This window comes from Lethenteron reissneri, chromosome 16 (genome assembly GCF_015708825.2).
Source record: "Lethenteron reissneri isolate LAM-NWPU_2019-01 chromosome 16, ASM1570882v1, whole genome shotgun sequence".
Classification (NCBI taxonomy): Eukaryota; Metazoa; Chordata; class Hyperoartia; order Petromyzontiformes; family Petromyzontidae; genus Lethenteron; species Lethenteron reissneri.
The window spans coordinates 9,254,260-9,281,762 of NC_083794.1; the positions used below are offsets into that span (position 1 = coordinate 9,254,260).

General features: G+C 47.0%; 1 long non-coding RNA gene across 3 annotated transcripts in view; it reads left to right on the forward strand.

Moving 5' to 3' along the window:
• The window catches only part of LOC133342948 (uncharacterized), a 35,054-nt gene extending 10,019 nt beyond the window's left edge, over positions 1-25,035 (forward strand). The window contains exons 2-3 of one of the 3 annotated variants that reach the window (XR_009755198.1): positions 9,207-9,356; positions 24,663-25,035. This is a non-coding gene — a long non-coding RNA (uncharacterized LOC133342948). Of the gene's footprint in view, positions 1-9,206; positions 9,357-20,794; positions 21,048-24,662 lie in introns of those variants that run through there. The other 2 variants (XR_009755197.1, XR_009755199.1) reach the window with 2 other exon arrangements.
• The last annotated feature ends 2,468 nt before the right edge of the window (positions 25,036-27,503 follow it).

The following is a 27,503-nucleotide window of genomic DNA, read 5'->3' on the forward strand; positions in this document are numbered from 1 at the left end:
TTTTTTTATTTGTCAGATATTGTGAGTTTTCGAGATTGGAATTTGTAAAACTTGTTGCAGAAGTCAATAGTGGTTAGCCAATGGATATGGATAGACTCGTCCCCCCACCATAGTAATGTGGAATTTCCACAATTAGCTGTATATGAGAGATGAGCACAGTCGCAATACCCAGTTGAGCAGGAAATCACTTTGACCATTTGTAATATACAGGAGAGAAGCACCCTCCAGTTTTACAGTCATTAATTAGCATCAAAGTGCTAAACTGGTGCATATTCCTGGTGCACGAAATTCAGTCCTGTAGTAATTAAATAACCACAGCCCTCTGCAGATTCTGAATGAACCAACAAGTGAATGAATTAAGAAATAAATGATCGAATTAATAAATAAGCAAATAGTGTGTGTATTTGTAAGCGGGTGCTTGTTTTAGGCCTAATTGCAGACACACAGCTTAAATTTTAATGAGTTATTATTGCACTGTTTCATTAGGCTCATTGCAAGCGAGGCTAATTACGCAAGGTTAACTAACGCGCCACTAATTTCCACTTGTCCGGTGTTGAAAACAATGCAATGGATTACCTCCAGGCACGTTATCTCCCCACTTGTCGCATCTTGTCGATTGTGAGGTCCGTCCATCCACATGCCATCTACACCAGGAGGGATTTAACAAAAGAGAACGAAGAGTCAGCTATGTGATTAGCTCTGTAGGGATATAGAGATGTGTTAGTCCGGACAAACTGCATACTCGTGTAGTGCTGTCCAATGGAAAAAAAACTGTAAGGGGCAGTCCATAAATGACGTCACGCGATTTTGAACGATTTTTGACCCCCCACCCCCATTCGTCACACGGCGTCACAAAAAGTCAGACCCCCCCCACAAATATGACGTCATAAAGCACTGCCCCCCCCCTCCTAAAATAAAAAATGCTTCAAATCGCTTTAAACTATTGTCATTGTAGCGCGTATTTAATGTGGCGCTGCACTCTGATGTTGTAGGAGAAAACATTTATTAAAAGTATATTTAATTAAGTAGAACGTGTTGTCTATATTTATTTAAAGTTGCGAATTTTGATGTGACATCACATTTCTAAACCTCCCCCCCTCGTCACACATCGTCACAAATGTCTGACCCCCACCCCCCAGGTACGTGACGTCATTTACGGACGGCCCCTAACGTCAAAATGTTAACATCATGGGAAATATACGTTGTTTTGAGATTAGTCATGCTTTGATTTCACATCTCCCAGCAAATTCGATGAACGCGGTGTAATGTTCGATTACTTTTCTTCTCGTTTTTCCCCTCCCCCCATCGCGTTTGAGAAGCTTTGATCCATTATCCTAAACGTGACAAGAGGATATCACTTTAATACGTTGCGATCAAAGATTTAGATTTGCCTGATTCGATGCAAGTATTGTGAGTGTAAGAATATATTTTAAAGTTTAACATGTAGGCTTTCGCGACCAATATTATTCATAATCAACGTTTTTGGGTTTAGATCGCGTTATTTATAAATGTGTCGTAACCCTCCACCACCCGACACGGCCAATCAGCAAAAAAGTGTCACGTTGACAAACTATTTGTCTTTTGTCAACGTGACACTTTTTTGCTAATTGGCCGTGTCGGGTGGTGGAGGGTTACGACACATTTATAAATAACGCGATCTAAACCCAAAAACGTTGATTATAAATATATTTTAAACACTGAATTGATGTATCGTTACGTGGCTATTGCAAACCCTCTATAGCCTCCATGAAAGGAATACAACTTAAAGCGCTATTTGCATCCAACTGACGGATGAAGGCCCCTCCATATTGTATCAGCCATGCAGATTGTTTGACCACACTTTACCACGCTGGTCAGTACGACTACGTCGGATAACGATCGCCACTAGTATCAGCTTGCCGCCGGGAACTAAACTCAGGTCGTCAGGTTCATAGCACCACTGCACTAAACCACTGTGACCACAGCCGCTACCCGTAGGCTCTTCGCTATACAACATTAGCTATTGATAATACTCACACCCCACGAGATGCTCCTGAATTAAAAAAAAAGTTGCATTGAAATGGAGGAAGCACAAGGTGGCCTGGAGGCTCAGTGCATCCATCAGTGGCCGTGTCAGAGGGTTTGAGCCAGTTCCGCTGAAAACTTGGGCTCAAGTTGAGACTGGACAAAAACATCACGTGATATTTTGATTTAAAGCTTTCGTGACTGCAGGGATTCATCTTCTTGGTTCTTTCGGTAAAGTCACGTAGAATTGAAATAATAATATAATAAAAATAAATATTTTACTATGTTTTATTTGTATTATTTTATTATTTCCATTCTACGTGACTTTACCGAAAGAACCAAGAATTGAAAATAAAATATTTTATGATGTTTTATTTTTATTATTTTATTATTTCCATTCTACGTGACTTTACCGAAAGAACCAAGAAGATGAATCACGTGATATGTTTCTTTCCTACAAATAATATTCGAGATCAAATTCAGGTTGGTTGGTTTTCAGAGCGTAGCATTGCAAACCACAGCCTAACCACCGTTAGTTTTAGAGATAAATCGCCTTTGAACTGGCGTTCAAAGGCGTCACAGGATATTGGCCAAAGCACTGGAGATGCCCCTTAAGGGGCCGTCCATAAATGACGTCACGCGATTTTAGACGATTTTTGACCCCCTCCCCCCTCGTCACACGACGTCACAAAAAGTCAGACCCCCCCTCGAATATGACGTCACAAAGCTCTGCCCCACCCCCACCCAAACCATATTTCTATTTTGAAAATAAAACATGCTTCAAATCGCTTCAAACTATCGTCATTGTAGTGCGCATTTAATGTGGCGCTGCACTCTGATGTTGTAGGAGTGTTGTTATAACAATTAGTGTTGTTATAACAATTCTATATTTTTTTTAAGTTGCGCATTTTGATGTGACGTCACATTTCTCAACCCGCCCCCTCGTCATAGTCACAAATGTCTGACCCCCCTCCCTCCCTAGGTGCGTGACGTCATTTATGGACGGCCCCTAACCAGAATGGTGCCTTGATCTAACCGACACCGACATTGTATCTCTACGCCCTGTCGCCGACGTTACATTTTCCATCTTTCCCGAATATTGGACTGGAGTCTCGTGAGCACAAAGGCCCACATTGGCCCTTCAGCCTGACGGTTAAATTCCAGCGTTAAGTGTAAGGCATTAGCGTACATACGCCACACATGCAGAATCCTTAAAAATCGACAAATTCAGATTATTTATTTAAGGGATGGAGCTGTAATGGCTTCATGTATTATTTCTGTAGCAAAAGGGGGTTGCAACACAAAGGGGGCTTTGGGAGCCATTCTGGGGGGCATATTACGAAGGACCGTTACTCTAACGAGATTGCTATTTTAATTTAAATTTATATCAACATTACGCGCATGTGTGTGTCATAAATATTCTACTCGTACATACACGCATGCTTATGCGTGGAAATGTACGTACATATAATTAAATGTACGACTGTATTATGTACATTTCGAAGAAGAAGAATAAAAAAAACATAGTTCAAACGTGCAGTACTCTGTAAAAGACTTAGAGGCTTTCGAGGATGAGTGACGATGTTGATTTGAAGCTTTCGTGACTGCAGGAATCCATCAGGCTGATGACGACCGCTTGTGTTGCGATCGAAACGTCGTGATTTGCTTTATTTCTAACTACGTGACTTTACCGAAAGAACCAAAGAGTAGAGAGTGACGATGTAAGCGAGCACCTATTCAGGCCGCTACAACACGGGACGATGGGCAGACTGGTGGGCGCAATGGGTTAGCACACTTGCGCACTGTTAACCCATCGTCTTGCGTTTGATTCATGGCCACGGTGGTGGGTGACATCTGAACCCGAATTTACAGCATCTTCTTCACCAACACGCAACGACGACCAGAGTGATGAAGTATGGTCACACAGCCCCCATGGCTGACGTGGCATGGGGAGTCTTTCGTCATGCACGCATGGCTGCTTATGTGTCCCTTGTGTTTACATTGACCCGTGGCACGGGGCACTTACTTTAGGCCGAGCTGACCTACGGGAAGGCCAGGGACAGGTTCATATACCAATTGACACGTGATGTGCAATGGCCGGCAATTGAACCGGTCGAGTCGGATAAAATAGAAATGCCATAACCACTGTTTCTAAATGCTTACGTGTGAGTGAATATTATTTGCACCCTGTACTGCGGTATATTATTATGATAACGATTACAGTAATAATTTAGAGCCTATTGTTAATCCATGGCTGGATGAAAACTAAACTAAACTAAAAACGAACCTTTGTATCTTACCAGGTAAGGCCCATTTAGCTATATAGCTAATTTAATGTACTACCTTTTGTCAAAATCCGATTCTGGATGAGGGCTTCCTATTACTACTATTTTTATTTTAACAGGTAAGGCCCACTGAGCAATACAGCTCTTTTCAGAAGAGACCTGACCATGAACGATAGCTCAACGAAGTGGCTTATCATGCGGAAATTTATAGCAGCCAAATGTCCACGTTTGAATTTGCCAGTCCAGGAATTGGCCTCTGCGTTCAGATGCCAGCATTTGGTTTTCTACAAACATCTGGTACTGGGGTTGTGTTGACTTTCAACACGGTTCACTGCCCAGTTTGGCCAGACCAAGGCCGACTGAGAAATATGGTCAGGTTTGGTCTACAGTGGAAAATGTGGTAACCCTACTCAACATGTGCTCTGCTTTTCATAGGGAGGGGGGGGGGGGTTGACCCTACTTCACAATGCCGGTAGTGCAGGTTGTTGAAGGATGGGGGAGGGGTTGACCCTACTTCACAATGCCGGTAGTGCAGGTTGTTGAAGGATGGGGGGGGGGGGGGGTTGACCCTACTTCACAATGCCGGTAGTGCAGGTTGTTGAAGGATGGGGGGGGGGGTTGACCCTACTTCACAATGCCGGTAGTGCAGGTTGTTGAAGGATGGGGGGGGGGGTTGACCCTACTTCACAATGCCGGTAGTGCAGGTTGTTGAAGGATGGGGGGGGGGTTGACCCTACTTCACAATGCCGGTAGTGCAGGTTGTTGAAGGATGGGGGGGGGTTGACCCTACTTCACAATGCCGGTAGTGCAGGTTGTTGAAGGATGGGGGGGGGGTTGACCCTACTTCACAATGCCGGTAGTGCAGGTTGTTGAAGGATGGGGGGGGGGTTGACCCTACTTCACAATGCCGGTAGTGCAGGTTGTTGAAGGATGGGGGGGGGGGTTGACCCTACTTCACAATGCCGGTAGTGCAGGTTGTTGAAGGATGGGGAGGGGGTTGACCCTACTTCACAATGCCGGTAGTGCAGGTTGTTGAAGGATGGGGGGGGGTTGACCCTACTTCACAATGCCGGTAGTGCAGGTTGTTGAAGGATGGGGGGGGTTGACCCTACTTCACAATGCCGGTAGTGCAGGTTGTTGAAGGATGGGGGGGGGGTTGACCCTACTTCACAATGCCGGTAGTGCAGGTTGTTGAAGGATGGGGGGGGGGTTGACCCTACTTCACAATGCCGGTAGTGCAGGTTGTTGAAGGATGGGGGGGGGGGTTGACCCTACTTCACAATGCCGGTAGTGCAGGTTGTTGAAGGATGGGGGGGGGGTTGACCCTACTTCACAATGCCGGTAGTGCAGGTTGTTGAAGGATGGGGGGGGGTTGACCCTACTTCACAATGCCGGTAGTGCAGGTTGTTGAAGGATGGGGGAGGGGTTGACCCTACTTCACAATGCCGGTAGTGCAGGTTGTTGAAGGATGGGGGGGGGTTGACCCTACTTCACAATGCCGGTAGTGCAGGTTGTTGAAGGATGGGGGAGGGGTTGACCCTACTTCACAATGCCGGTAGTGCAGGTTGTTGAAGGATGGGGGGGGGGGGTTGACCCTACTTCACAATGCCGGTAGTGCAGGTTGTTGAAGGATGGGGGGGGGGGTTGACCCTACTTCACAAAGCCGGTAGTGCAGGTTGTTGAAGGATGGGGGGGGGGTTGACCCAACTTCACAATGCCGGTAGTGCAGGTTGTTGAAGGATGGGGGGGGGGTTGACCCTACTTCACAATGCCGGTAGTGCAGGTTGTTGAAGGATGGGGGGGGGGGTTGACCCTACTTCACAATGCCGGTAGTGCAGGTTGTTGAAGGATGGGGGGGGGTTGCTCAGGTGTGGTTCAGATACCGGTGTTAGCCGTTATCAGGAATCAAACTCAGGTTGCCAAGTTCACAGTGCACCGTGCTTAACTATTGTGCTGCCACTCCACCCCCCCCCCCCCCACGTTAGTCCTCTGGTAATACTACATGCCGAGGTTTGAGACAATGAGTCAAACTTTAAATTCCAAACAAATGCAGTGGGACGTGAAGGCTAATGGTAACGCATTAGTCTTCCCGTCCCTACGCAATTCCTTGTTCAAGGAAGGGCATCCACTAAACCCACACTTCACCCCACCACGCGTGGCCTGTTTGATCGACTGTGTTGTACACATTCATACCGTTGAGCGGGGCAGGGGAGATGTGAATACAGTTTCCCACGGTTTCGACTGCCACGCTGGGAGAGTGAACCTGCGAACCTCTCGATCGCAAGTCCAGTGTGCGCTAAATCACCGTCAATAGACTTGCCGTTTGTCGGAAGCGTGATTGCGCTGCATGCAGTAGCCTGGCAGAGCGGAGCGTAGCAGTTTTGCATGTGGGCATATCTGTACATGTTTTAATTGTGCAGAGATGTAAAAGAAATAATGCATGTCCCCTCTGGCAATCTTTACAGCATCTTACCTAGGCCTCTTGTTGATAAGCCTTTGCTGGCTTAAAGGAAGCAGGGCTTTTAGCTTCCAGTTAGGCATGCAACTAAATTATAGGAATAATGATGGGTAATTACCGGTAATATGACATGTATTTAATTAGCTGATATTTTATTCTTCCTTAATTACACAGTCGGGTCATTTGACTTTGCTTCGTTAATTAAGGCCCGCCGAGGCTGGCCCTTATTCATTCAGGCCATAAATTTTTAAAGCGTTAGCCCACATAGAACATTTTCAGCAAACGATACATATTTAATTATCCGTCATTGCAGACAGATAAGGCGTGAGGGGGGGGGGGGCGATGGAGAGGCAGCCAGGATATGCGAGAAAGACATCGCCTCTGCCTGCAGCAGCAGCAGAAGCATCAGCAGCCTAGCGGGACATTCACGGAGAGTGGGGAGTGCAGTGGTGGCATTTGCCCACTGTGTGCCCGAAGCGGAAATTATTTTGGATGCCCCCCCCTCCTCCCGTCATCCACGCCACCCACCCATCTTTCCATTTATAAACTCCTAGCGAGATTTAAATTTCGATTTAAAGCTTTCGTGACTGCAGGGATTCATATTCTTGGTTCTATCGGTAAAGTCACGTAGAATGGAAATAACAAAATAATATAACTATAAAACAATAAAAATTCTCACGACGTTTCGACTGCAACACAAGCAATCATCATCAGGTGTGAAATCCACAGCAAGACTATTTTCGAAACGTCGTGAGAATTTGTATTGTTTTATATTTATATTATTTTGTTATTTCCCTTCTACGTGACTTTACCGAAAGAACCAAGAATATGAATCCTAGCGAGATGTCGGAAGGGAGAAGATAGAGAGGAGACGGAGCTGCAGCAAGATGAGAGAAACGTCGACGAATGTAGACGTCACTATCGTGAAGACAGATGAAGGTGACACAGAGAGATGCAATTGAGACAGGTGTGGAGTGAAATTACAGAGACGCAGAGGCGAAGATGAGGTTCGATGGGAGAAGACAGATACAGATAAGGTGGGGATGGGATAGATTAGTGTTTTAATGAGTTATGTTGAATGCATATCAGTAGCGAAATTCGTGCAGATATTTTGTTCACTCGCAATTTGTTTGCGTTTTTCACACATCTGTGACCCCTTGAGAAGTTTGAGTCCCGAAGCATTTGCTTAGTTTGCTTATGTCTAGCACCACCTCTGGGATGCAGGAGAGGTGTGGAGTGAGCTGCTGGGGAGGGGGGTACCTGTGATGTGGTGAACTTGGGGGAATTTGGGAGCTGGCCCGGCGAGGTTGACTGGAGCATTATTGGCACTGCTGTACTGGATATGCTTTGTGGATCACTTCTTCAATGGCAGCTGTCCCTTTTGATCACAATCAAGCTACCATTATATGTCTACCAATACGTATGGCTATCAATGCTCGAAAATGGCTTTTACAATATATATATGCGCATATTTATTGATTGGTGGAGCAGTGCCTTAATGGTTAGCACATTGCGCTATGGAACCAGTGACATGAGTTTGAGTCCAAGCCTTGGCTAACGTTGAGTGGCGAGCGATGTCTGAACCGGTCCTGGCCTCTCCCCTTCACCAACCCACACTGACAACCCAGCACGATGTGGGGAGGCCTTCATCCAGCAGTGGATCCACAAAGCGTTGTAAATTGTTAACAATATCACAACTTTAGATTTAAAGCTTTAGTGACTGCAGGGATTCATCTTCTTGGTTCTTTCGGTAAAGTCACGTAAAAGGGAAATAGTAAAATAATAAAATAATAAGACGCTGTTTTCCGACAGACCTGTTCTTCACCTGAGGACGGCTGCTTGCGTTGTGGCCGAGACGTCGTGAGAATTATTTTATGGTGTTTTATTTTTTATTATTTAATTATTTCCCTTCTACGTGACTTCACCGAAAGAACCAAGAAGAATATCATAACTGTTAATTATTTACGATGCCCACACATTGAATAGGGGCACCATAGATTATGGAAACTTACGAAAAACCAAACAGGTCACACGCGGCCCATAGCTTGTAATATTTGAAGTGATGTGGTCGCCGTCACCTGCTAGGAATCACATTTCTGTTGCGTCTTGCACCTGTGTAGATGCCTCTAGATCAGCTGCACACTACAGACGCGCAGGATTATATATATTTTGTTTAGCGGTTTTTTTCTTTCTGGTGCGAAAGCGTAAACTGTGTGTTTCTTAATACCAAACGGCACAGGGTCAATTAAGTAAACTTCCATGAGATGGCGCTGGTCAAAAGGCGTTCCCTGCTGGTTGCCAACGCCGATGAAAATTCACCTACAAAGAGGAAAGAGGCACGAGCAGAAAAAAAACCCACCGTGTGAATAAATGATGTGACAGAAAACGTAAAGTCACCGTTGTGATACTACGCGTAAGAATTCAACCCTGAGCCATCATTTTTGTTGTTGTTGTTGCAGTTCGCGTACGTCTCGTAGCAAGTCTGTTACGACATCAGGTACGTGGGCTTTGGAAGGACACCGTCGCTGGAGGAGACGATGGCCGGCGGTCAAGGCTAACGGTGGAGTGGCAGCCGAAGGCCGGGGCACGTGCAAGGGGACATTAACCGCGTAAGTTGAGCGATGAAGTCAGCTCGTGTGCAGGAATCAGATGCATTGGTTTGCATCGCGAGACATGAGATATTGTGTTGAGGGGCTTCCTAGAGCGGCAGATAGATCTCGAAGATGGTTCACGAAGGTTCCAGGCAACACAAAGTGCACAGAAACATTCATGTGTTGTGAAGTTCCATAAATATTGCGCTTTAGATATTGGATTTATATGTAGTCAAAATATATGACTATTTATAAATTTAGGCATACATTTGCTGCCTGAAAATATCCAATGTTATTGAATAACAAAAATTCTGATGATGAAGTAAAAAAACATCGTGCTCGATGAGGCTTTTTGCTGGTATTTTATGGCTGTTTAATCGTGGAGAGTGCTGTAAAAACATGAAAATCCACATTTTTAAGATAACCCATGCCAGCCTCAATAGAACACTACTATTCACTTGCAGTCGTTTTCATTGTATTATCTCCCTATAGATGACTGCAGAATAATTCACTCACTTCAGCCACTGAATTCACTTACTCTCAACAAATGCCTACTTGCAAGACAATTAGGTTTTGTGGGTGATCAAGTTTCTCCCAAATTAGTGTTTTGCAATTGACCTGTTGGGAACAAGCTCTGTTCATATGAAATGAGTAACAGGAAAGGCCACCTGCTCTTCAGCATGACAAAGACACCACCGTTTGGGTACATCATCAGTACGATGGCATTGTGTAACCGCGTCCCTGACCATGTCCTGTGATTAAAGCCAAGACTGGAATGTTCAGGTATATATATAAAAAAAACGATTCCTTGGTCCAGCTGATCCCTGCAACAGATTGATGATGGTTAAATAATTAACAAAAGCTAAAGATTAAATCAAGGGCGATAATTATGTGCATGTTTATGGGATATGTAAATAAATTGGGAGTAGACAATTTAACATTCATTTCAAGACTACGGTAAAGCCCACGCCGATATTGTTACCATTCACTTCGATAGATGAAATATACCATAATAACAATAATACAGAGCCTTTGTCAATACATCGTTGGATGAAGGCCTCCCCATACCGTGTTGCATGGGGGTTGTTTGACCATACTTCACCAAACTCAGGACTGGCTCGGACATCACTTGCAACTAATGTTAGCCGTGGGCGGGAAGCGAACACAGCTCAGCGTGCGCTAACCACTGTGCCACCACTCCACCCCCAGGCATGTGAAACACAACATGGAATGTGCAGTTCAGCAAGTTCAACAAACAAACACCCAGTCCACGTCTCGCTTTCACATTCAGAAGTGTGATGACTAATATGGCACCGTTGAAATACGCAAAACAGACGCATGCCTAGCATATCGATAAAGAAAAAGGTACATAAACACTGTTAAATAAACGCAAGTAGATTAATATAACAACTGAATAAACCCATCAGTACGCATTCATCTTATCGTTTGGTGTACAATAAAACTGCACAACTGCTCTGTTACAATCATCCAGAATGCGCCCGATCTCATCACATCTCAGATGCTAAGCATCACTCATTTGCAAAGTGCTTGGATAGGCGACCGCCGTCATGCATTAAAAGCGTTGTAGGTTGCTGCGGGACCTCTTCCTGTGCAGCAGAGGGCAGTATAGTCAAATCAATTGTTGTACCGTACTTCTATGCTCTCGCATCTAGGCTCCCTGCCTTCACCAACCGGCACTGATGGGCATTGTGGAATCTGGTGAAACAAGCTTCACGAGCCACATCATAGCGTATGGATGCCCTCAACAAAAGGACCGTTGCACGCTCGACAATTCACATCGCTGCTGTGCACTTGTAAAGTGGTCGCAATGGCTCGAGTCAGCCAGAGTCCACTGACATTGTTTGTATCGGTTGATATTATGACAGCGTTTGCGCTGGTTATTGTATTTTTTTTCTCTCTCTCTTTCTCCTCTCGGCGCGGCCGTGCGCTGGGAGAAGTCGTATCGAGTGGCTGGACGCTTGAGGTCTGTCTGACACGTTGTAAAAACTCGTGTTCGATAAGGGGCGATCGGGGCGGGGAGAAGGACCCGCGACATAGCGACGGGTCCGTCATACGCGGCCGCCCGCTCGACGCGACCCGGTCTTCCGACCCACCCCCCCTCACTCACTAGGCGAACGCCACGCGAGCAATGTGACACGCGGACGCGAGCCTCCAGAATCAATCTCACGCCAAAAACCGTAAAAACGATTTCTCAAATCCACGCGGAGAGGGGAATAGGCGGTGGGTTGAGAGGCAGTGTGGGTGGGTGGGGGGGTACTCAGGAGGGGTGAAGGGAGGCACGAGGATTGGAGTGGTCAGAGGTCTGTTGGCCATGCACAGAGGTCCTCAGATTGTATTTGTAATGTGTCACGGCCGTGGGTTGTCGAGATTGTAGCGCGTCCGTGCCGGCTGCTGTATAAATGAAACGGCCTCTCAGCGAGCCAATTTCCCTCCAAAATCGTTTGCCGCTCTCCTGCGGGCAATACGCTCGGAAGGGAGCGGGCAGAAATATTTCGCACACATTAGTGGGCGGTGCCGGCGGAGGCTATGAGATGGGGGTGCAGAGTAAGGGGGCAGCGATCTGAAACGGGAGGGTATGAAGATTTGGGGGGGGGGGGTGACACGCTGTTTTTACGGCCGTCACTAGTTAACAGGCTTTTTGAGAGGGGCCCCATCGCTATCCCGTTTTTTTTGGCTGAAGCTAAACTGATGTACATCACAGGATCATCAGAGCAGAACTGCAAAGCATCCTTATTTCCCAGGTGTCCCACTAATACCTCCAAACCAGCCCCCCCCCCCTACCGTTTTCCGACAGCCGTTGCATGGATGGTTGGAGTCACAGTTCAATAGTAAAAGCCAAAACGAGCTGACAAATGCGAGCTAAAATCTGACCTTCCGATGGAATCTGATGCTTCCGAAACTAGCCGGACGTGATTCTTTAGAATACCGGCACCCTAAGCACGATAGCAGCATAAACAACGGTGTTCAGATAGGATTGGGATTGCCACAGCAATATATGTCTTCTGAATGTGAGAAATGGCATTTAGGATGTGCATTAGCAAGGTCCGGATGGTATTGCCACGGACATTACTGGAATCTATTGCTTGAAAATGCAAGCAACGGACATGGTTGAACACTAGTATTTTTCCCCTCTAATTATATAGACATTACAATACATTTAGTATTTTATCAAAATGAAATTCATTCGATATATAAGCAATGGCTTCATTTATTGAATGCGTATATGTATAGAATCTGTATGAACAATGAAATCGCACCAGGCGTGGGGTAAAGTACACCTCTGAAAGAGCCTTGTAACAATTTCCCCGCTTTTCCAACGGTGCCGTTTCGAGTCGGCGCTTGGCCCCTACACGGGTTGTTGAGTTTTTAAGATTTAATTTGGTTCTCCCGACATCAAAAGAAAACAAATCGGCTTGCTAAAACGCCTGCAACAAACAGAATTTACCTCCACCTCCCACACCCCCTTTGCTCTGCTGACAAATGAACCGAGAGCCCCCCTGTGTTGGCCGGGCTGCCAGGGTTGTGTAACTGGCCTTGGGGCGCTGGTAATTAGCAGAGTCCGATCGGCTATCCGCTACAACCCAGAGGCAATCGATGCACACAGACCACCGCAGCAATATTCTCCCCCCCCCCCCCGCTCAGCAATACCGATCATTTATCTCTTAACGGGCTGCTCTGGGCAAAAAATAAAAATAACCCCCCCCCCCCGCATACAAACGGCGAGCTGACGTACAAGAAATATTAGTCCCATGTGCTAGACGGAATGACACGGCCCAATGAATATGTTTTTTTTTTGTTTGCCAGGCGTTTCATTTTGATTGTATTTATATGCCATTAATTTGTTTGTTTATTTGGTTTGTTAAATTTTAAAATGCAATTTTCCGACCAGTTTCGTTTCCTACCTTAGCCATTGCAATTCCGTTTGGAAAAATGAAATGGTAAAAAAAGAGGGTACGATTTGTTTTTGACAACTTACAGAGAAAACCCGCAATGAGCTACAACGAACATCGTTCGAATGATTGGACGCGATCGTGTGGGCTCACCGATCTGCGTTTTCAAAGGCGCGACGGCACACAAACCCAATTGGCAGATTACACATAAATAGGACGAGGCCGGATTTGGTGCCCAATTACGCACCCTTCTTTGGAATCCAGGGTGGGTGTAAAGCCACGTGTTTACCACGCCCTGCTACCGAGCCACTTCGCACATGGTCGATGGGTTCAATTCCCACAGCTGCCTTGTATTTGTTTGTTGGGTATAAACAAAATGCATCATTTGCTTTGAAGGCTCATGTCAGACAACTGGTGATGCTGCTTACATAATAGGCCACTGCGCACTAGTGCCACAGACCCAATTTGCAGATTTAAACATTGCCCCCCCCTCCAAATACATTACAATTAATTATTTGGCGGTGGAGTGGTGGGGTAGTGGTTAGTATGTTGTTGCCAGTTCAACCCGGTATCCCGAGTTTGATTCCAGGTCATTGATAACGTCCGCAGTACCCACCAGTGCGGTGATGTATGGCCATTCAACACACGTGACAAACATGGCATGCGGGAGGCATTAATCCAGCGGTAGATTACATTAGAACACCTAAAAGTTGTTATTCGTGAAAGATTATCTTTTGCGGCAGCCGGCGAGAACGCCGTTGAACAAAGTGGACGAACCGAGTTCTCGAAACCGGCGTTTGCGAACGCGTACGTGCACCGATTGCGCGCACATAATAACCACGCGATCGAGTCCAGCTCGTGGAGGAGGAGCACCGGGGAAAGAAGAAGAGAGAAAAAAAACAACCGCTGAGATGCAGAAAGCAAAGAGAGAGAGTGAAAAACAGAGACATACTGATGGCAAGCAGTTAGCCTCGGCTCTGCTGAGGACCATGATTAGAACCTAAAGTTCCCTAGAGAGCTCATTTACCTTCAAATCACTCTCATTTTCTCGCTCTCCTCCACGGCGCGCACGCTCTCGCACTCTGCCCACAAACCCAACCGTGCTTTCTTCCAGCGGCATATCCGCCTCGCTCGCTCAAGCAATTGACTCGAAGTCTCCGAGCTGAGCACGTGCGGCCCATTAGCTCAATCTGGCTACGGGGCATTATTGAGTGTAGAAGGAAGGCTGCGCGGAGCTCCAGTGGACCCCGACGAATCCTGGCCAAGTCTTCCTCTGTACGGAGAGCCCCTAATGGTGGTGCGGACCCATTAGAGGCGCCATACCTCCCCCCCCCCTCCATCCTCCTCGTCCGATATAGAGAAGAGACGGAGATGTAGCGAGATGAGAGAAGAGATATAACACGGAGTGAAATGAGAGAGTTGTAATCAACAGCCAGAGATGAGGTGAGATGAGTGAAAAGGGCCGCAGACAAGCCAGAAATGAAAGCGATTCATTAGGTTGTGTAATTCAATTGGCCTTTTATGTTTTTTTTCTTCCAATCTCAAAACGAGCTGACATTTGGTGCAACCCTATTTTTGAATGAATCCAGGGACCCCCTTGAGATGCATTGGGCCCTCCCTACGCTTTAGCTTGGGCGTTTTGATGATGCCCAGTGCCGCTGCTGATCGCCGCTCCCATCCCCGCCACCCCGAACCTCCGCATGAAGCCGTCTGTGCTGGAAACGCGCACTGCGTTCATGCCGCTCAGCCCACTCGATCGCGTTTCCGTCTCATTTCGAGAGAGAGAGAGAGGGGAGTCACTTAGAAAAAAAGTAGCAATGCATTAAAGAGCAAGAGAAGTACAAAAAAAATAAGTCGTCGATGTAAGTGCAGCGATGTGCACCGGGATTGCGGCTGTCGAGATTTTATGGCATTGGCATTGCCGTGAAAGTGAATTCAGGCATTTCACAGAATATAGTGGTTTGCCTGGTACAGGAAAGACGGGGGGGGGGGGGGGGATCAAAACATAAAGCTAAGAAATAAAATACTCCGGAGGTAATCTATTTTTGCAGAAAATAAGCGCACGCTAAGCACATTGATTCTGCTGAGGATATTTAAAAGTTATCTTTTGAAGGTGACTCATTCCCTTGGACGTTTGTGATCTCTCAACCGATAGAAATATATAGCAGCGGCCTAGCCGACTTGATCCATATCGAGCCTATCTAATGGACACAACATATTTTTTTAAATAAACTTTCAGAGCTCGGGGATGTTGCAGTGATGCAATGGTTCGCACACTGGACTTGTGATCCAGAGGTCGCCGGATTGCTCTCTCGGGCGCGGAAATTGAAACAACGATTGCAAGTTTCTCAAATCCCCCCCCACCCCCCTTTCCTCTGTCCACTTAGCAGTATAAATCGGTACACCACGGCCAATCGAGAGGTCGTGTGCGATGACGGAAAATGATGGTACTCTCACCTCTAACCGGAATGGAAGAGTGGACGAAAAAAGGAAAAGATAGATGAAAATACCTTGTAGAGAGGATCTCTTAGAGTTCCATCTCGTGGAAACGTTTCCTGCAGTGCTTTTTGTGTTTAGTTTGCTGTCCTTCCCCCGCACATCCGATTAATATGGTTGGCTATGTACGGTGCAAAAGAAGTTCAACATACATACATTACGGGGCTGCGCCTGGGTTTTCTGTACAAAAGCTGGGAATAAGAAAAATTATTTTTTATTAAATTTCTATTGTGTTGACTCATAAAATCCAAAATTCTAAAATTACCCACAAATTACTCAATTAGGCTGATACATAGCTAACATTGTCCCCGACTGGCAAACCAATACCGCAGTTCGCTCTTGCAAATGAGACTATTCTGGTCTCTTAATTTCTCACGTGGCTATTCAAAATGAACTAAAAAAAATAATAGCATGAATTCCACAACTAATTGGGAAGTGCATACGTGTTCATCTTCCACTGTATCAAAACACACACCACACGTATTTACACTACATTGGGGGTGGGACAAAGCGTCAATTGATTGACTAATATAGATTCTTCGAATTGCATGTGTAAGGTGTAAGCATCAGCATTTCTCCCCCGCTCCATTCATGGTTTGTTGTGTCACACGTGCGAGAAGCAACACTGCCCGGAGTGGTTCGCATATTGGTCATGGACCTGGCAACCCGAGTTCGATTTCTGACGACGGCTAACATCAGTGGCAAGTGTTATCTGAACCTGTTTTGCGTGCTACCCCTATTTTAAGCAACCTGCACTGACCAGCGTGGCGAAGTATGGTCAAACAACACTCATGATTGACACTGTGTGGGCAGGCCTTCGTGCGGCAGTGGATCGGAAAAGGACTGTAAGTTATTCGCAATTTATTATACGTACGTACCGAATTAGTTCACCTAACCTTGCAGCCATGAGAGGTGCCACCACTCACGCAAAGACAAAAAAACAACCAATTGATTCCTGAAACGTATAATGACTGAATCGCGACTAATCATCGGATCTCTGGGGGCGTGGGTGAATCGTTCCAGCCCTGCATTTCACGCTGTTACTTGTGTATAATTTTTCCAATAAAACCGGATAAAGCGGGACGTTAATAGCATGTCGGCAGCTCGTAACCTCATCCAGGGGTCGTGGCACAATTAAGCAATTAAGGCCCTCTGGCCGTGTGGTAATTGCCTCAAAATAGCAAGGTTTCCGGGGAGGGGAGATGTTTCCAAAACACTATCTCACAGTGTGAGAGCAGCACATGCCTGCCCTAATCAGCCCATTTTAATTGGAAAGTACCAATTATGAGCGGCGTGCAAGCTCCCAGTCGTGGCGTTAAAGTCCGGGGGTCTCGGCGGGCCGAGCCCGCGCGTGACCCCGGCGCGGGCGCTCAACCCAACTCGGCGTCTCGACACCGCCACGCGGAGGGCTTCAAATCGTGTGGGCGATCCGACGAGGGCGACGAGTGGTGTGGCTGGCTCATAGGGTGCAGGGGGACGCATCGACAAGTGGTGTGGCTGACTCGCAGGGTGCGGGGGGGGGCATCGACAGGTGGTGTGGCTGGCTCACAGGGTGCGGGGGGGGGCATCGACAGGTGGTGTGGCTGGCTCACAGGGTGCGGGGGGGGGGCATCGACAGGTGGTGTGGCTGGCTCACAGGGTGTAGGGGGGGGCATCGACAAGTGGTGTGCCTGCCTCACAGGGTGCGGGGGGGGGGGGGGCATCGACAAGTGGTGTGGCTGGCTCGCAGGGTGCGGGGGGGGGGCATCGACAAGTGGTGTGGCTGGCTCACAGGGTGCGGGGGGGGGCATCGACAAGTGGTGTGGCTGGTTCGCAGGGTGCAGCGGGGGGGGGGGGGTGCATCGACAAGTGGTGTGGCTGGCTCACAGGGTGCGGGGGGGGGGGCATCGACAAGTGGTATGGCTAACTCGCAGGGCGCAGGGGGGATGGGGCCTGCCTAAGGAAAAATGTTATCTGGAGGGTTGACGGTCGCCTTTTCAGTGAATGGAAATCCGAGGGAAAAGGACGGAAGAGATTTCGACAAAAAAGGTCGGATGTGGTGAGCTGAGAGAGAAGAGAGGTGCAGTCAATGTAGAGACTAAATACATTAGTTGTATCCTTAATGTTAACTTGCTCATGACATTATATTTAGAACCGATCTTTGAAAAACCTCTATTATTTTATGATCATGGGGCTCCTTAGGCTGTTTGGAGGCTCGTGGTCTGCTTTGGGCTCTAAGACTTAGCGAGGTTTGCTGATGCCGATGTTGCCACTGGGCTGAAGTTTCATCATTATGTCTCACGGCAGAACTGCCCACGACCTTTTGGTTTGTGGAAATTTAAAGAAAGCCCAGTGTGCAATTGCAGAAACGCCGGCCAGACCATCGACCACAATGTAGTGAACCACTGTGAACTCCAAAAAATTCACGGAGGCATTGAAGCAATCTGCCGCACGCCAATTGAATCCTTTTTCTGGATAAATAGTATGGAACGTAGACTTAAAAGTTGCTGTTCATCCATCCATACTCGAGAGCAATTGTTACATTCCATGAGTTTGTGCAAGTGTGCCTAGGGCATGCAGACCGCATACACCATCCTGGTTCGCTCACAAACATTGCCACCTACCGCACTTAGGACCAGTCCGTTCCACTCATACCAAACTTCTAAAAGAGGGGGGGAAAAAAACCTCACAATTTAATGGAATAGCATTCTTATCTGAGTGTTTGCCATCGTTGGGAAGCTCTGATTCTCTGCAGTCAATTTGGGGAGAGACGGGCGAGTGTGGGAGGGGACGGGTGGTGTAATATTGGACGGAACTGAATCAACAAGGGCGATTCATCACACGCAGATCAATGGGATGGACTGACACGACCAGCAAACAGAGCCTCTCCCCTCGGTCAGCTCTGCCGACCATGCCGTGCCGTGCCTTTTGCGAACGGTACAAATCCTGCCAGACGTACGCACGCACGCACTCACGCATGCATGCGCTCACATGCGGGTTGCACCCAAATATTCCGGCCCTCTCTCTTTTGCAAAAGACAAATATAACCCGTATAGCCTTAACAGACTGTTGGGGCAAGTGCTGTTAGCGAGCACCTATGAAAGCTGACGTGGCACACGAGGGCGTGGGTGGCCAGCACAATGCCCGAACGCATTTGTCTCCCTAGTGGTGATGTTTACATATTGCACCGAGTACTCATTTGAGGCTGAGTTGACCTAGGGGCCCAGGACCGGTTCAGATAATCGTCACCGGTGTTGGCTGTGAGCGGAAATCTAACTCGGGTTGCCGGATTCACTACACGACCGCGCTCTTTCGCACACAGACATACCCACTCATGCAAAACAAAGACATGTTTCCAACACAGACTGTTGATGCAACAGCAGCACATATTAGTGCCAGTATGCCGCACGAGTGCGCGGCGTGGCGAGCTGTCTTCCCAGTGCTGATGTTTTTTTAATTACATATTTAAGGTTGAATTGAGCTGAGTACATGTTCAGATATCACCACTGATCTAAGCCACGTTTGGGAATCGAACTCGGGTTATCGGGCTCATAGAGCACAGCTCACTAATCAACGTGGCACAGTTGCATCCCAAGCCTAAATTATAATTGTTTATTTTCTAACACATTAAGATAGGCCAACACAGTCGTAATTATACGTATCAATTACAAAAGCTGTGCCGTCTCATTGCTCATAAACATTCCACCACTTTGCCTCGACGCTGCTTTTTCTCTCTCGCTCTCTCTCGCTCGCTCAGCCTTCCCAGCGAGCAGAGCTTACGGCTGAAGAGTGAAAGGGCAAGGACAGCACCTCGTGTTCCAACACTATCGACCCATCGGTACACTCCGGCTTCTGACTCGCTCGAGGCCGGCGCATGACTTTCCCTTTGCTGCATTGCCCCGAGCCCAGGAGCACCGTACATCACGCTTCTGATGTTTATAAGCTCCAAACCAAAGAGACGATGATGACGATGATGAATCCATGATTGATCGATCTCGGGTCCGTTGCGTGCATTATGCGCGAGATACGTGAACCAACAGCCCGATGGCCAGGCGACGAAGTGAATACTCTTAGTTTTTTCGGTAAAGTCACGTAGGTAAAAAAATTGAAATTAAAAATTAATAAAAATAATATTATTTAATTTTTATTAATTTTAATCCTTGCAGTCACGAAAGTTTCAAATCTAGAGGAAGTGAATTTCAAATCTTGAATAATATATATAACAAGCTAATGGTTATGCATGTATACGCCGTATACATATTGAAAATAACACTATACAAATCGTGATAGGAATTCAGATAGGAATGTTCATCAAGGCGAACTGGACCAATGTAATCTTCACACAAACTTGGTCGCGGGCGTGGTGGCGGTGCCTCGCGATGTGATCCAGCACTTTGGTACATGAGGGTAGGTGGATCGTGCAGAGATTGCTGAGACTCAGTCGATGGTATTGCGTTGAGTGTATGGACGGAATCCGTCTACACGGAGCGTATCGTGTGCACCTCGTACGAGTGATGGGGTTTTCTCCGGGTGCTGCGGTTTGCTTCCCACACGGAGGACACTCGTACATAACGGATTTGGCCAAACACCCCAATTGGCAACACTCGCCGAGGCTTTCCTGCGTAAACAGAGGGCATTCATATCTGGCTCGCTTTGAGACTAAAAGCGTAGGCAGATATATATACAAGGGTCGGATATGTGAGCATCTGTAGAAAATGGCAGTGACACACCGTTTGTACACAAACAGGTTTCTGGACGAAAAACGCAAGCTGCTTTAAATGGGGAAACGTTATGTACTGTATCCCAGACGTATGCGAATGTTCGCGAGATTGGGAATACATTACTTATGTGAAAAGGTCAGATTTATGAACATATATAGTAGATGAATTAGATCACATGCACAAATACTGTACTGGATGAGGGCAGCTACTTGGTTCGGGCTGATATGTCGCAGCCGGCAATACACATTTTTACCGCATTATTATAATTACTGGTATTGCATTATCCGTAGCGCTGCCACCGCGTTTAAAACGATCCAGCAAAAGTGCAGATTTTTCTTTTATCTCTCAGCAGGAGCCGTTCCCCTCTCCGCTCTATCACCGTCTCCTTCGGGGAAGGACGCCTTGTCGAGACGAGGATTAATGCAGCGCTCGGAAGGAGGACTCCAAATGTGTTTTTGATTTACTAAAAGCTTCGCCAGACAGACCTGTAGCGATGATATCAAGCAGCCAGGGTATTGATCTCATCCACCCCGCGAGAGGATGTCCCTCAATGACTGGTGGCAACAGGGAGGTGCGCAGGGAATAGGGGGTGGTGGGGCTGTGCATTCACTGCCGAATTCACTGCACACACGGCAATAGTTGGGTGGTGGTGGAGGGGGCAGCACTTGATGGCTGAGGTGGCTGAAGAGGGGGGGGGAGATGGGCTGTCTGTCAGGACCCAGTGCACACACACGTGGGGTCGTCCCAGCGGGCCAGATTTTTGTGGCTGTAAACATCAGCTGTCATTACCTGTCTGTGTACGGTAGCGTGCTTTATTTTTTTTTGCTTATTCTAGCGAGCGTGGAGAGGTGCTCCCGTCTCGGGGCTGCGAGAGCAGGAATTTTGCGTTGCGGCTGTATTGTTATTATTTGCCCAGCGAGATGTGTAGCCGGAACCTGCGGGAGCACCGGCGGCGATCGATCCGCCTTAAGTGGTGGTGTGGAACACACAAACAAAAAAACTTTACACAAATTGAAATCACTCCGATGCATCTCGCACGCAAAATGAAACGCGACGAACGACCCTAAAGCCAGGGACGTCATTTCGGATTAAAATGTTATTTTTCCACACCCACCAAACATTACTTCTGATGGCTGCTAATCCATAAAATAAAAATAACGGAAAGTAGAATTGCATATTTGACCATCAAGCCGTCTGAAACTTTTATGTAAAAAAAAACATCCTTCGAAAAAAAAAATCCAAAGCGGACACACAAAAAGGCTATAAAATAATATCTATGTATTCTGCTGAAAGGTAAATGAAATACCGAATAATAAGAGCGAGACAATTATGCTCCACCATGCTGCTTTTACAGCATCGTTGGCCTTTGCCCGGCAATAGTAATGACTGTTCGGGGACCCGCTGATGATCTTATGTGGCTGGAACAGGCATAAGTGCCTCGGTTTAAGAGGGCAGTGTCTACGATAATTGGTCCAGGCTACAAAAGCCTCGCGACAATAAGAGCGGTAATTAATAATTGTGTGCGCTGCGGGCATATAGGGGGGAATGGGTGGGTTGGGTGGAGGGGGGGCTAGTGGTGATGAGGGCCGAGGTCACGGGGGGCATCGGCGTGCAGCGATGGGCGTCTTCAAAACTTCGCCCTCGCTGCCGGTAAAACCGGTGGAGAGGCGGGGAAGGGTGACCTCGTAAGGACGCGGAGGGGGCCGCTTTACAAAGCCTACGAGACCAACAACAACAACAACCAAAAAAAATTGATGGATCAAATTACACTGGTCAACAACAAAAAAATCATTTTTTTCTGGCCTGGACTTTTGCAGCTGTTTTAGACTAATTTCAGGGTGCTGATTCCAAATCTGATCTCAGATTTGCTCTTTCACATCATTTTTATGCTATCGGCATACCCCATTTTCATTGATTTTACCCGAAATTAACTCTGTCACTTATGATTGCAAGTTGTTGCGAGTCAGTGACTGCTTTAGTGTTAAAATATGGTGCTGTATTTTTAGGATAGTGTGTTTATAATATAATTTTATGTAGATTTCCACATTTATTAAATATTTTTCTTCCGCAGTTTTTATTGAAAATTCAATATTTAATGTCTCAAAATCCTGATGTGATAGACAAAAACAGATGCCAGATTTGGAATCAGCACCCCCAAAATTACCTTAAAATCGTTGGAATACCTTATGCCAAAAAAAGTGTGTTGACCTGTGTAATTAACCCCTCTGCTTGCCACGCTGCCCGCCCGCCCGCCCACCCCGCACCCGCCCAACGCTGAATTGAGCTCATGGAGGCGGCCACAGATAAACAGATCGATGTGGCCATATCCGCTCACTTTGGCGGTGGAAAAGCAGCTCCGAGACTCGTGCCGTTCCACCTCGCCCGCAGCCGAAGAGCTGAGCGCGGCGGGGGGTGATGAGTGGTGGTGGTGAGTGGGGATGGTGATGGGCCCTCTGTGCAGCCGTGGAATCCGAACGCAACGCAGCCCCATCGCTTACTTATAGCGGCCGGAGAGAAAGATTGTTATTACCGCGGGTTGCAGGTGTTGTGCATTATAAAGCTCGGGGTGCACTCGATCAATTTGGCTGCAAAAGAGGACGCAGCGCCGTTGCATACAGTGCTGCTTCAGATAAATAACGCGCACTGTACGCCGCTGATGAACGGTGCGTTGCACGCCGCGCATGTACGAAGTGTCGTGTGAAAGAGATACAGGATTTATAACAACAACAACAAAAAAACACCCTAAAGGCACGTTGATAACGGAGATGCGTTCGGCAGCAGTTGACGCGTTCGGCACCGACAGGGGCCATCGGGCGTCGAAATGCAAATGCCTGTGACCAAATCACCAGAATTGTACTCGAATCCGCGAGATATTGGGAGCTAAGCGGGGGATTTGTGGCCTGCACAGTGCTCGGATGGGTGACCACCTAGCACAGGCAAAAAAACAGGTTTAGTTGGGTATTCTTAGGTTTTTTCGGTAAAGTCACGTAGGTAAAAAAATTGAAATTAAAATTAATAAAAGTAAAATAAATAATTTTTAATTTCAATTTTTTTTACCTACGTGACTTTACCGAAAAAGACCTAAGAATATGAATCCTTGCAGTCACGAAAGCTTCAAATCTAGGTTTAGTTGGGCACTGCGGGTCGTGGAGAACAATTGGGCAACAAATCCATTGTTCCCTACTACTTGACCAGTGTGGTGAGGAATGGTCAAATAACCCTCGCTGCCTGCACGGGGCACGAGCAGGCAGTGGGTTCACACTCGGGGTTTACGTGAGCACGTGGTGAACGCACCCGCATGCCGAGACACTTGACAGCAAACGAAGAATCACATTATGGGTGGAGTGGGGGGTTGAATGGAAGTCATAGCAGGGCAATCTGGGAGAGAGATAAATAGAGAGTGGCACAGCCCAGGACTTACGATTGGCACGGTTGGCTACGTACGGTGCTGAAGAAGTTCAACGCACAGCACCACCACCACCACCACCAATGTGCCTAAGCGATAGGCGGGGCAGCAAGGGTAGAATAAACGCAGTCCTGGGGCATCCTCAGGAGGCCAGGGAAGCCAAAGCCAACGAGAAGAGCTCATTCTAGATTTGAAGCTTTCGTGACTGCAAGGATTCATATTCTTAGGTTTTTTCCGGTAAAGTCACGTAGGTAAAACATAAAAAAAGTAAAATAAAATAAAAATCACGACGTTTCGGAGGCAACACAAGCTTCCGTCCTCAGGTGGGACCGTCACAGCCACGACAGCTGTATCAAGTAAATGACTAGTAAATGACTTGATACAGCTGTCGTGGCTGTGACGGTCCCACCTGAGGACGGAAGCTTGTGTTGCCTCCGAAACGTCGTGATTTTTTATTTAATTTGACTTTTTTAATGTTTTACCTACGTGACTTTACCGACAAAACCTAAGAAAATGAGAAGAGCTCATTTTTTTCCGGACGAAGAAAACTAATCTTAATAATGGAGCACAAACCGGAACAACGCAAGACTTGAGCACAAAAAAGCAAACACAACAATTTCTCTCGTTTGCATTCTTTGCGTGTAAAACAACAACAGTCGGGGAGTGCGTCCTGACGCGACCACAAAAGCCACAGTGCAGATGCCGTGGCCTGCAAGTGGCGGCCGTCGTGGTGGCTTTGAGACCCATTAAAGTTGTGGACAAAGTTGAGACGAGCTCAGCTGTTTGTGTTTTATTTTCTTTCTCGCTGCAGTTTGTGGGGGACACAGCTGGAGACAGGGACAAGCACAAGCGGAATGGCAGCGGCTTGACCGGTGCAATCGTATAAAAGCCACCCAGTCATTTCCCCTCCCACCTCCAGGCCGGCCATCTCTTCCCTCCTTTTTTTTGTAACGACCAGACGAGAAATATTCCCGGTCTTTCGGCACTTTACTTCGTTCATCATGTCGTTTGTTTGCCATTTTTATGTTTGCTTATGTGCTCCCTTTTTTAATCAAAGATATAACGCCGGTTTCCCGTGTAACATTAGTCCCATTGTGTGTTACTGTGTTCATAGACACCAACAAGAAAACAAATCACCCTCAAAAACCCATCACCAGATCCCCCGCTGCTGCGCTACCAGCAGCATAGCGGCGAAGGCACCTGCCTGACCTCCCTCCCCTCCCTCCCCTCCCCCCTCCCCTCCCCCCTCTCCCTCCACCTCCCTCCCACCCTGGCTTCCCAACCCTCAAGATTTGAGATGACAGCGCTGCTTGCTCAGCAGCAGCAGCAGCGGTAGTCTGACGACGACAACGACGACGGAAATTGTTGAGCATTTTCCGTAAAAAAAAATAGAGAGAGGAAAGAGAAGGGAGGGGGGACTGGTGGGGTGGAGGCTGCTGGGGGGGGGTAGGGGGGGGTAAATCAATTTTAATGACAGCGGCCTCTCACGCTTCCGCCCAAAAAGCTCTCCGATTGCTGCTGTCGATCGCAGGCAACCGTACGGAAGTGCCGATACGACTCATCTGGGAGCCGCGGAAAAAAAGCGCTGTGGCTGCACACGACGTCGAAAGTAAAAGTATAAAATTAAATAAATTATGCCAAATCGCGCGTCCACACGCGCGTCCGATAAACATATTGGCCAGGGTAAATGATCGCTCCTTGCTGCCAACTTCTCGCAAATAATTCTGCATTTTTAACAGCTTCTGGCTGTTACTCATCATAATCATCACCAGACATGATCAATCCACTGTGGATGATGGCCTCCCCAAGGCAAGGCCATCTCCTTTGATCCTGCGATATAATAATTCCACCTAGCAATCCGCACAAGAGCTGATTTAATCGCACCACCACCACAACCATCAGGGTGGATATATGTTCATGAGTGCTCCATTCCTTGGCTGCCCCTCTGTCATTATTTATTCTTCTCGACCACCAACCATCATCCCCGTCTAGCGACGTTGCCTGCCCAAGCTCGCGCTTGCTTTGCGTAACAGATTTTTTTTTTTTATCCTGCCACATTTTCGGGTCACGAAAGTTTCTGATAAAAAATAATAATTAACCCGGAATTGGCCGGTGGCGATGCGTATTTTGGTTTTAACCCGAGGCACTACGCACGAGATCGGCATGCTGGGTAAACATTCACTTTAGACCAATTCAGCGATCAGGAAAAGAAGCACAATTTTAAAGGTTGCCCGCAAGGATAATTAAAAATACACTTCACCTGTGACTTGATGGTTGGATGGAGCTTCCTATTTAATTTATCCTGCAAAGTGCTGCATTTTAAACTTTTTTTCAATTGAATTCAAAGTCAGTGAAGCAGTTCTTTTTTTATTTATTTTTACAAATTTATGGACTGCTCTCAGGGCCGTAAGTACCTGGCAACGTTCACACGGGCATAATGTTTCCGTGGTGTTCAGAAGTAACTTACAACGAGGGCTCATCTTCTTGGTTCTTTCGGTAAAGTCACGTAGAAGGGAAGTAATAAAATAATTTTTAAAAATAATAAAAATAAAACATAATAAAACAATTCTCACGACGTTTCGGCCACAACGCAAGTAGCCGTCCTCAGGTGAAAACCAGGTCTGTCGAGGCGACAGCGTCTGAATGAAACAGCACACGTGCTTGGAGCCTCGACAGACCTGGTTTTCACCTGAGGACGGCTACTTGCGTTGTGGCCGAAACGTCGTGAGAATTGTTTTATTATGTTTAATATTTTATTATTTTATTACTTCCCTTCTACGTGACTTTACCGAAAGAACCAAGAAGATGAATCCCTGCAGTCACGAAAGCTTTAAATCGAAACGAGGGCTCAGTCCGCTGCTGGATGAAGGACTCCCCATGTTGCCACTATCCCCCACAGTCTTGCGATGCTACGATCCAACTTCGCTCCTGCGCACGTGCTGATTTCATGACTCCCGTCTCTGCGGGGCATGTCCTTTTCGGGCGCGCATTCACTTTCGGATGAAATTCTCTCACCAAATCTCGTCCATTAGCCATCATTCCTTCTAGCGACGTGGCCTGCCCGTGGCCTGCCCGGCACACATTTTACTTGAGAATCAAGATGGTGTCTCTAAGTTGCATTTCCTCTCTGATCCATGCGCTTTATTTTCCATCTCTCAGCGTAATTTCCAGCATGTCTCTGCATGCTTTATTGGTTACTTTTCAGTTTTTGATCCATTTTCTTTGGCATTGTCAATGTTGTCGTTCTTCTCCGTATGTCAGATTTGATGATCAAATTTAGCTTTCCAAATGCACCCTATCCTGCTCTCTTTCATCTCATGTCATAACTTGAATCCTGATCTTCAGTTCAGACCAGCGTGGGGAAGTATGGCCAAACAACCCTCCAATGTGGGCACGGCAAGGGGAGGGCTTCATCCTGCAGTGGATTAACAAAGGGACTCTACATATATACTGCATATATTTTGGATCGTTGCTTTATTTTATTCATGGTACCTTTTTGCCAGAATCAAACATTTATTAAACATAATAATAGACTTACCCTTTCTGGCAATAAAACAGGTGTTAAGATGTTGAAACACCAAATAGATACCTTTTGCAATGCATCAAGTCTGCGTGAGCCACACGTACTTGTGGAAAAACATGCAAGTAAACA